The sequence below is a fragment of the Coregonus lavaretus genome (assembly GCF_964263955.1).
Source record: "Coregonus lavaretus genome assembly, chromosome: 18".
Lineage (NCBI taxonomy): Eukaryota > Metazoa > Chordata > Actinopteri > Salmoniformes > Salmonidae > Coregonus > Coregonus lavaretus.
Genome location: NC_140005.1, coordinates 10788378 through 10799039, shown reverse-complemented (window position 1 = coordinate 10799039; position 10662 = coordinate 10788378). Strand labels below are relative to the sequence as shown.

Below are 10662 nucleotides of genomic sequence, written 5' to 3'. Positions count from 1 at the left end.
CTCTCAGTCCCTGCCGCTGAAAAACATCCCCACAGCATGATGCTGCCACTACCATACACCACCGTAGGGATAGTATTATCCAGGTGATGAGCGGTGCCTGGTTTCCTCCAAAAATGACCCTTGGCATTCAGGCCAAAGAGTTCAATCTTGGTTTCAACAGACCAGAGAATCTTGTTTGTCATGGTCTGAGAGTCCTTTAGGTCCCTTTTGGCAAACTCCAAGCGGGCTGTCATGTGCCTTTTACTGAGGAGTGGCTTCCATCTGGCCACTCTAACATTAAGGCCTGATTGGTGGAATGCTGCGGAGATGGTTGTCCTTCTGGAAGGTTCTCCCTTCTCTACAGAGGAACTCTGGAGCTCTGTCAGGCTGACCATCGGGCTCTTCGTCACCTCCCTGACCAAGGCCCTTCTCCCCCGATTGCGCAGTTTGGCTGGGCGGCTATCTCTAGGAAGAATCTTAGTGGTTACAAACTTCTTCCATTGAAGAAAGATGGAGTCCACTGTGTTCTTGGGGAACACAATCCTGTCCCGTAGCTCTACGGACAATTCCTTCGACCTCATGGCTTAGTTTTTGCTTTGACATGCACTGTCAACTGTGGGACCTTATATAGACAGCTGTATTCCTTTCCAAACCATGTCCAATCAATTGAATTTACCACAGGTGGACTCCAATCAAGTTGTAGAAACATCTCAAGGATGATCAATGGAAACAGGATGCGCCTGAGCTCAATTTCGAGTCTCATGGCGAAGGGTCTGAATACTTATGTAAATAAGGTATTTCTGTTTTGTATTTTTAATACATTTACAACAAATTCTAAAATCCTGTTTTTCGATTTTGTCATTATGTGGTATTGTGTGTAGATTGATGAGGGGAAAAAATAATTTAATCAAATTTAGAATAAGGCTGTAATGTAACAAAATGTGGAAAAGGTGAAGGGGTCTGAATACTTCCCAAATGCACCGTATATTGTGTATGCATTATGGCGATATACACTATATATACAAAACTATGTGGACACCCCTTCAAATTGGCGGAGTCGGCTATTTTAGCCACACCCGTTGCTGACAGGTGTATAAAATCGAGCACACAGCCATGCAACTCCATAGACAAAAATTGGCAGTAGAATGGCCTTTCTGGAGAGCTCAGTGACTTTCAACTTCAACAAGTCAGTTTGTCAAATCTATGCCCTGCTAGAGCTGCTTTAGGAGAAACAACGGCTCAGCCGAGAAGTGGTAGGCCACACAAGCTCACAGAATGGGACTGCCAAGTACTGAAGCACGTAACACGTTAAAATCGTCTGTCCTCAGTTGCACCACTCACTACTGAGTTCCAAACTGCGTCTGGAAGCAATGTCAGCACAATAACTGTTCGTTGGGAGCTTCATGAAATGGGTTTCCGTGGCCAGCAGCCACACACTAGGCTAAGATCACCATGCACAATGCCAAGCACTGTCTGGAGTGGTGTAAAGCTCGCCGACATTGGACTCTGGATCAATGGAAACGCGTTCTTTGGAGTGAACCACAAACACCAATAATAATTTTACATGGACGATACACTGGCGATAATATAAGACAAGTACTGGAACAATCGAAACCACACCTGGTATTCATAGCTGACTTTCAAAAGGCCTTTGATAAAATACGACTGGAATTTATATATAAATGCCTGGACTTTTTTAAATTTGGAGGATCTCTTCTACAATGGGTTAAAGTTATGTATAGTAACCCCAAGTGTAAAATAGTAAATAATGGCTACTTCTCAGAAAGTATTAAACTGGCAAGAAGAGAAAAACAAGGTTGTCCACTATTGGCATATCTATTTACATTTTAGCAGACACTCTTATCCAGAGCGACTTACAGTTAGTGAGTGCATACATTTATTTATTTTTCATACTGGCCCCCCGTGGGAATCGAACCCACAACCCTGGCGTTGCAAACACCATGCTCTACCAACTGAGCTACATCCCTGCCGGCCATTCCCTCCCCTACCCTGGACCAATTGTGAGCTGCCCCATGGGTCTCCCGGTCCCAGCCGGCTACAACAGAGCTTGGATTCGATCCAGGATCTCTAGTGGCACAGCTAGTACTGCGATGCAGTGCCTTAGACCACTGCACCACTCGGGAGGTATTTATTATGGCAATTGAAATGTTTGCTATTAAAATCAGATCCAACAATAATATCAAGGGGCTATAAATCCAGGGCTTAAAAACAAAGGTGTCATTGTCCGCTGAAGATTTATGTTTTCTTTTAAATCTGCAATTTGGATCCGTAAAAATTATATACACTGAACAAACATATAAACACAACATGTAAAGTGTTGGTCCCATGTTTCATGAGCAGAAAAAAAACATCTCAGAAATGTTCCATCCGCACAAAAACCTTATTTCTCTAAAATTTTGTGCACAAGTTTGTTTACATCCCTGTTAGTGAGCATTTCTCCTTTGCCAAGATGATCCATCCACCTGACAGGTGTGGCATATCAAGAAGCTGATTATACAGCATGATCATTACACAGGTGCACCTTGTGCTAGGGACAATAAAATACCATTCTAAAATGTGCAGTTTTGTCACACAATGCAATGTCCACCAGAGCTGTTGCCAGAGAATTGAATTTTCATTATAAACTACCTCCAATGTCGTTTTGGAGAATTTGGCAGTGCGTCCAACCGGCCTCACAACCATAGACCACTTGTATGGCGTCATGTTGGCAAGCGGTTTGCTGATGTCAATTTTGTGAACAGAATGCCCCATGGTGGCGGTGGGGTTATGGTATGGGCAGGCATAAACTATGGACAACGAACACAATTGCATTTTATCGATGGCAATTTGAATGCACAGAGATACTGTGACAAGATCCTGAGGCCCATTGTCGTGCCATTCATCTGCCGCCATCACATTTTACATGACAATTACATTTACATTTTAGTCATTTAGCAGACGCTCTTATCCAGAGCGACTTACAGTAGTGAGTGCATAATTTTTTTTTTTTTTTTTTTTTTTTTTCATACTAACCGCAATAATATTTAATTGAATCCTCACATCCTCCCTTCTTCTCAAAGCACACTGGAGTAGATCTTAGGTTCCTCTCCTCTGATCTTCTCCTCCAATGCACTTTGAGAAGGAGGCAAGTAGAGGATGCAAGGAATCAAGGAAATACAATTGACATACACACCAGGAATTGGATTACTGTGAGGTCATCCTAGAGAACGAGGCTGGCCGACTATCCGTCCTGCTGCTGGATGAAGGGGTTGGGGATGGCTTCCATGCCGTCCTGAGGACAGATGAGCACCACGGATGTCCCTCTACAAACCACCAGGCCCAGCTGCCGCGTGTCCTCGGTCAGCTTGAACTGGTCGTCAGGATCCCGCAAGTACTCGATGGTGCTATCCAATATCAGGTTCAACAGGGGGTCAAACCCCTTCAGAACTCCACTGGCCTCTCGTCCTCCCTGAAACTTCACACGGATTTGTTTATCAATGTACTATGACAGGTCAAAGATACTCTCTTTCTTCTTCTTCTCTCCTTCCTGGTTTCTGTCCGCCATTTTAAACCAGTTCCAGCCACGCCATGTTCACCTCATGTTTCTACATGATAATGCAAGGCCACATGTCGCAATGATCTGTACACAATTCCTGGAAGCTGAAAATGTCCTAATTCTTCCATGGCCTGCATACTCACCAGACATGTCACCCATTGAGCCAGTTCGGGATGCTCTGGATCGATGTGTACGACAGCATGTTCCAGTTCCCCCCAATATTCAGCAACTTCACACAGCCACTGAAAAGGAGTGGGAGCCTGATCAACTCGTTGCGAAAGAGATGTGTCGCGCTGCATGAGGCAGATGGTGGTCATACCAGATACTGACTAGTTTCTGATCCACGGCCCAACCTATTTGTTAAGGTATCTTTGGCCAACAGATGAATATCTGTATTCCCAGTCATGTGAAATCCATAGATTAGGGCCTAATGAATATATTTCAATTGATTGATTTCCTTATATGAACTGTAATTCATTAAAATCTTTGACATTGTTGCAGGTTGCATTTACATTTTTGTTCAATGTAGCTGGATAAGCTGATATAAGCTGGAAGTAGAAGCCTAACATGCTGACCACACCGCGCGTGTGCGTCTACGTGTGCCATCGCGCACATGTTGATTTCACCCACATCAGACGCGATCAGGACACACAGGTTGAAATTTCAAAACAAACTTTTAACCAACTATATTAATTTGGGGACAGGTTGAAAAACATTAAACATTTATGGCAATTTAGCTTGCTTGCTGTTGCTAGCTAATTTGTCCTGGGATATAAACATTGGGTTGTGATTTTACCTGAAATGCACAAGGTCCTCTACTCCGACAATTAATCCAAAGATAAAATGGTAAACTGAGTTCATTTCTAGTAATCTCTCCTCCTTCAGGCTTCTTCTTCTTTGGAATTTATATGGTGGTTGGCAACCAACTTTAAGGTGCCTTACCACACCCAACTGGACTGGAGTGTGGACCTCAGTTCATCTTTCAATCACCCACGTGGGTATACAGTATGCTGCATGCTGCTAAAAAACAATGAAGAGATGGGAGAGGTGGGACTTGCAGCGCGCCAAGCGTCACAAATAGAACCAAGTTCTATTTTAGCGCCTGGCTATGCAGATGCTCGTTGACGTGCGCGAGCAGTGTGGGTACAATGATTGAATAACATGTATTTGTACATTTTATTTTGCAACGCTCGCGCATGCGACGCGGGTGGTGTGGTCAGCATGTAAGTATTGGTGTCCATTAGTTTACTCCAATTAGGAGAGGGGTCGTAGGGTTAGGGAAAAATTATAAAGAAAGAAAATATTTAAAATAATATATATATATATTTACACAATAATATATATGGGGGATTGGAAATGATGCAGAAAAGTACATTGATAGAAGCCACAATCTATCAACAAAACAAAATCTAATATGATCCCACTATGGAGAGGGGAGACTATCACCAACACGATGGTGTTCTCTGTTTTGCTCTACAACCCACACAGGTGTCACAGGACTCATCTGAAGGTAATCTGATACCAGTTGAAAAAATGTATGGAATTATTGAAGTAGTTTTGTGCAAACAAAAAAAAGGGGGTTAAATATGTGTTCACAAAATATATATATATATATATATATATATATATATATATATATATATATATATATATATATATATATATATATATCCTGAGATTTCTTATATCTCCTAAAAACAGACACTTCAAATCCTAATTCCTTATGATGTATTTTTTGGAGGTCTATTTTGCCATTATGAATGTGTTATTATATGTGTTTCTATGGGCTACATTATTTTTTAGTACCTACAGGGGTCTTAAAATTCAAAATCAAATAGCTAAATGATCCATGGGATGACCATCTTAAAACAATGCCATATGTTAGCTTAGACTTTTAGGGGTTCTAAGTTTCTGTTTTGCTTGCCATGTAATGTCCCTGTGTCTTGAATGGCACTTGAAAATGAGTCACTATTGTTAAATGTTACTATAAAATACAAGGCAACAGTAAACCTATCGTCCACGAAGAATGATGTAGCACCACCCCCTTGGGCCAATTGAGATATTGCGTGTGACTAACACATTTCAGTTAATTACTATAGGTCCCCCCCTTGGGCCAATCAGTGTAATGATGTTAATGCCGGATCTCTATGGCAAGACGAGTTTTGTCAAAATCGGGCCAGTGCTGTCTGAGATATCGCGTGTGACTAACATACTAACGGACGGAGACCGATCAATACAACGTTTTGTCCTCTTATTATTTTTGGTTGAAGTTTGATATAAATCAACCAGAATGGAGAAAGCCCATTAAAACCACTTAGAATTAATAAGTTGTCATTCACTACCCATAATGTATATTTAGAACTTTCATTATTCAGAAACATCAAATACCATCAAAATGGAATAAAATACCGGTATATGATCCATATTGATCCATGTCAATATGATCCATGTCCATATTACCCAGCTTTACCGCGATGGCAGCAGGACATAGAGCCCCACAGTAACCGACGACGATGACCCCCGACCTTCCACGCCACCCCAGACCCACCACAGCACTCAGCAGGTTAGAGAGATTGACTATGAGCCGACCTGGGTTCAAATAATATTTCAAATCTTTCAAATACCTTGAGAATTTGCTTTAGTCTACCTGGAGTTCCAGGTGGGTGGGGTTTGCACTTTTGGACCCTTTCTATTCGTTCCACGAGCTCTCTTATATTTGCATCATTGGATGAGGCAGTGTATGTTAAGGACTGGGTAGTTAATGGTTTCTAATATAGAAATATAATTACTAGACTGGTTCACCCATCTCAGATCATTGACTTGAATGGGGATTTCTGTTCTAGTAGTTCTGTTTCTATGGTTTCTAAAATACATTCCTCTGCCTCAAGGGGTATGAATACTTTCTGAAGGCACTATATGTCTGTGTTTCCCATAGAGTTTGTCTTGGTGGGGTGCAGATGCTTCTGAAACAACATTCAGGGATGCAAAAACACAAAGGCCTGACGTTCATAGCTTCACTTGCTTTCCAGCTGAGAGTATTTCACCAGCAAAATAATATCAACTACTCGAAAAATGACACTAAGTTTACACAAACTAACTAAGTAAATAGAAATGACCTATATTAAGTAACTGGGAAAGCAGTCTTGGGATGCCCTTCCAAGTCGTTCGCTGCCTTCTTATGCCCCTCCCACGTGATGTGATTTGAGGACACTTACAGGTGGCGGCTACTGTAGCGGCGGCGACCAGCTCTGGGAAGAGGTCGTCGTGGAAATGGTTGCCAGACAGCTGGGTGAGTCTGACCTGCAGTTTGAGGGCGTGGAGGAGAGGGGAGAGGGAGGAGGGGGTCAGGCTGAGGTCACACACTGACACAGAGGGACTGCCGTCCTGCACCTCACACAGACGAACCACATGCTTGTTCTCCTCTGGACACACATCACATCACATAAACGCAGACACACACATACACGGCATGAATTAACAATGCACTTCAGGTGTTCACATCTCAGAAATAATTCCTAAAAGTAATTTAGGGACTCTTGGATCAAGGTGTTATTTAGACATCTCTGTGGCAGGAAATATAACAGGCCGGTAGAGGCTGTGGTCGTTAGGTATGTGTGTGTTCACATGCTCACCCACTGTCATGCTGTGACAGGCCTTCTTGTATTGATCAGGAAGAGGGAGGAGGTCCCACGAACACACCTCAGCCAAGACCTGCAGTGGACATCATCACCACCATCATAATTACCATCACCAGTTTCGCTTAAGGTAGAAGTTGACCCTACCCACAGATCTAGGATCAGATTACCCTATCCTCACTCTTAACATTAACCATTAGAAGGATGGAAAAATATCTGATCCTGTGTCAGTGGTTAGGGGTTTGGCCTCACCTCATCATTGGTGTGGAGAACAGCCAGAAGCAGGTCCTGGGGGGAGAGCAGATTGCCCTCTTTCTGCAGTGAGAGGCGTGGCAGGAGGCCACAGGCCTGGTAGTAACACTGGATCGGCTGCTCACACACACACACACGAGCAGACACACAAACACACACTGACACACCCCCTTACTATAGAAGCCAGAGTTGAATCTCAAGCAAGGCCAAAAGTGGCTGACATACCACTTTAAACATTCACTCTATTTCACACATGCATGCAGGAAGACACAAATACACTAACCTATGTTCAGTGATGGTCACAGCACCACACCCTCTTTCTGCAGTAGCCTGACAGGAAGCAGTGGGTGTGCAGGACAGGCCAGGCTAGGTCTTTGTGGTTGGAAAAGGTTCTGACTCTGATGTATGAGGCTGTCTTGTCTCTACAGCCTAACAACCCGCTGCCTGTAGCAACACCACCTCCTACTGGCCAGCACCTTGGCAGGTAAACAGCAGCACCACTTCCTACTGGCCAGCACCCTGGCAGGTAAACAGGCTCATTAATACCCTTTTTACACTGATATTACAAATATTATTAGCATTAGATTATTTATATAAATGGTGAAAAGCACAGGAGCCGCAATGGAACATTGGGGGACACCAATTTTCAACTCCACATGGATACATTGCTATCTGTTTGTGAGGTGGTGTCGTATCGGATGAATGGTGGCCATTATTGCTGATAAACAAAGGAGTCTGCTCATACTGAATCCTTGATCATAAGTTTATTCAGATCACAAGCTTTCAGCATAAGTGACAGGTGACATGACACCCGGAGAACGACGCCTCAGAATGGCTGCTCTGCCCTTTCTGTAGTCTAGCCCCTATTTATAAACAATGCAAAAAGATGCTCCCTCTTCTGGCCAATCACCAGTCTCCCCTGTCTACAACACACTTCCTGTCTGTTTTATGTGGCGTTACACTAAAACATTCCCTCTTGATACTAAAATCAACATTATTTCAGTTCCACTTAAAAAACATTTAACACCATCATAATGTCAATTCACTACAGTGGTTCTTGAAATGTGACCTAAGAATCAGAATCCTCTCATGGTCCTACAGGCACAGGGCACCTGAAGGCAGTGAATCTGTCCCATAATGCCCTGGGCTCTATGGGCTTTGAGTTGGTCCTGAAGACTCTGCCTCTCCACTGTCTCACACACCTCCATCTGTCTGCCATCCGCTGTGAACCCGCTGACCACCCTGCTTTAGAACATCTGAGGTCAGTCCTCCTGTCCCAGGTAAACACACACACACACATACACATGCACACACACAAATGCACACACATACACACACACAAATTCAAATAAAGTTATTTTATAGAGTATTTAATTAAGCATTGTTTGTCTAAAGAACTGCACAAACTATCACAGTATCTACAGTAAGTAGATACTTAGTAGAGGAAATTTGTCCAGTAAGGTACACGATAAAGACTGCAAATACAATAAATAAATCACTAAAATGATGAGAAGCTTTTAACAGAATTTGTTGAAACAATTGGTTGGGTTTCTGTTAATGAAACTCTTCTTTCTCTGTAAAGCGCTTATCAGTGGTCTGTTAACCAGTAAACATAAACCACAGGTTTGAGGCAGGCGCCTTGCAAGCTGTGAAAACATTTCACAGGTTGAAAAGGAAGTATGTCATCCACTTATCTGCTCCACAACTTTGCCTCTGGTATTCAAGCTAAGAAACATGTGTTGATATGGTAGTTAGGATACAATGGTAGTATCTTCATTGTATCTTAAAGTGTGTACACCATTTGACTTAATGGGGCACTATGGAAAGATGGTCTTCAATAGAGGAACGAATGTAGTGATGGTCCCCCTGTAAGTAGGATTCATGTTGATTAGTCATGTTTAAGCTGGAGGCCAAGCTGAGAACTCAACACTGACATATTGGGTGATAGACATAGTACTAACTTCCTGGTTAAGGGCATAGCATGAGATCTTGGTCTTGATTGGTCCCTTGCTGAAATGGAGGAGGAGGCACAGAAAACATGGTTCTGATTGGTCCTTTGTGTGTTCCACAGGATGACTGCTCCCTAACCCAACTGAGTCTGGCAGGAAATGGACGGCAGCGTAGCCACCCTCGCCAGGGGTGTGTTTGTGGTTTCTCTCAATGTATATCACCCTTGTCCTTCTGTATTTAGCTAGTTGAGCTTCCTGGGTCTTTTCCAAGTATCTGCCCTGTACACTACCTCTGGTTCATGTGACCTGACTGTCCAGTACTGAGATCTGTATGTTCTGTGTGTCCTGCTGTCTAGGTGTCTGCCTGTCTGTCCCTCCGTGGTGTCTGTAGACCTGTCAGAGAACCCAGCAGTGACCTCAGCGGGACTCCACAGCCTCCTCTCCACCCAGCGACCTTTGACCTATTTCAACCTTCAAGTTACAGTAGGCCTATAGTAGTCTATTGGTTCTCAGTCTGACTCTCAGGCTCTCTCTTAGTCCCTCTAATTTGTTCCCTCTCTCTCTTTCTTCAGGTTGTCAGGCAGCCGGACACTGGGACAACTCTAGTTTGGACGGCCTGTCAGAACAGGTCCAGGACCTGTGGCTGTGGCTGTGGCTGTGCTCACAGAAGCTCAACAAACTGGACCGTGAGGCGCTGCAGCAGACATGGGGCCAGAGGAGGTTAACTCCCAAGTGGCGCAGTGGTCTAAGGCACTGCATCGCAGTACTAGCTGTGCCACTAGAGATCCTAGTTCAAATCCAGGCTCTGTCGTAGCCGGCCGCGACCGGGAGACCCATGGGGCGGCGCACAATTGGGTAGGGGAGGGAATGGCTGGCAGGGATGTAGTTCAGTTGGTAGAGCATGGTGTTTCCAACGCCAGGGTTGTGGGTTCGATTCCCACGGGGGGTATGAAAAAATATATATAATAATAATGTAACTGTAAGTCGCTCTGGAAAAGAGCGTCTGCTAAATGACTTAAATCTAACTAATGCCCCCTCACTGTAAGGAGGACTTGAGTTCTGACACCCTTAAATATTGGTGTTGCTTTGATTCCATTGAGATTACACTCCTTGGTCCTCTATTTGCTGCTGGAGAGGGATCTTGGCACCAATATTTTGAATGCATTATGTAGATATAATGATTACAGGGTGTGTGCTGTCGTGTATTGGGATTATGCCTTTGTTAAATGTTTTTCATGAAGAAATGGAATGTTGTTTATGTTAGGTCAAATGTGGCGTTTGTGGGGTGACG

At 43.6% G+C, this 10662-nt stretch overlaps 1 pseudogene across 1 annotated transcript; it reads right to left on the bottom strand.

Annotated features, from left to right (window-relative positions):
* Positions 1-861: 861 nt before the first annotated feature.
* On the bottom strand, positions 862-3991 carry LOC311145769 (U6 snRNA-associated Sm-like protein LSm7; annotated as a pseudogene). Its single transcript has one exon. The product of its transcript is annotated as a U6 snRNA-associated Sm-like protein LSm7 (transcript).
* Between the last annotated feature and the right edge of the window lie 6671 nt (positions 3992-10662).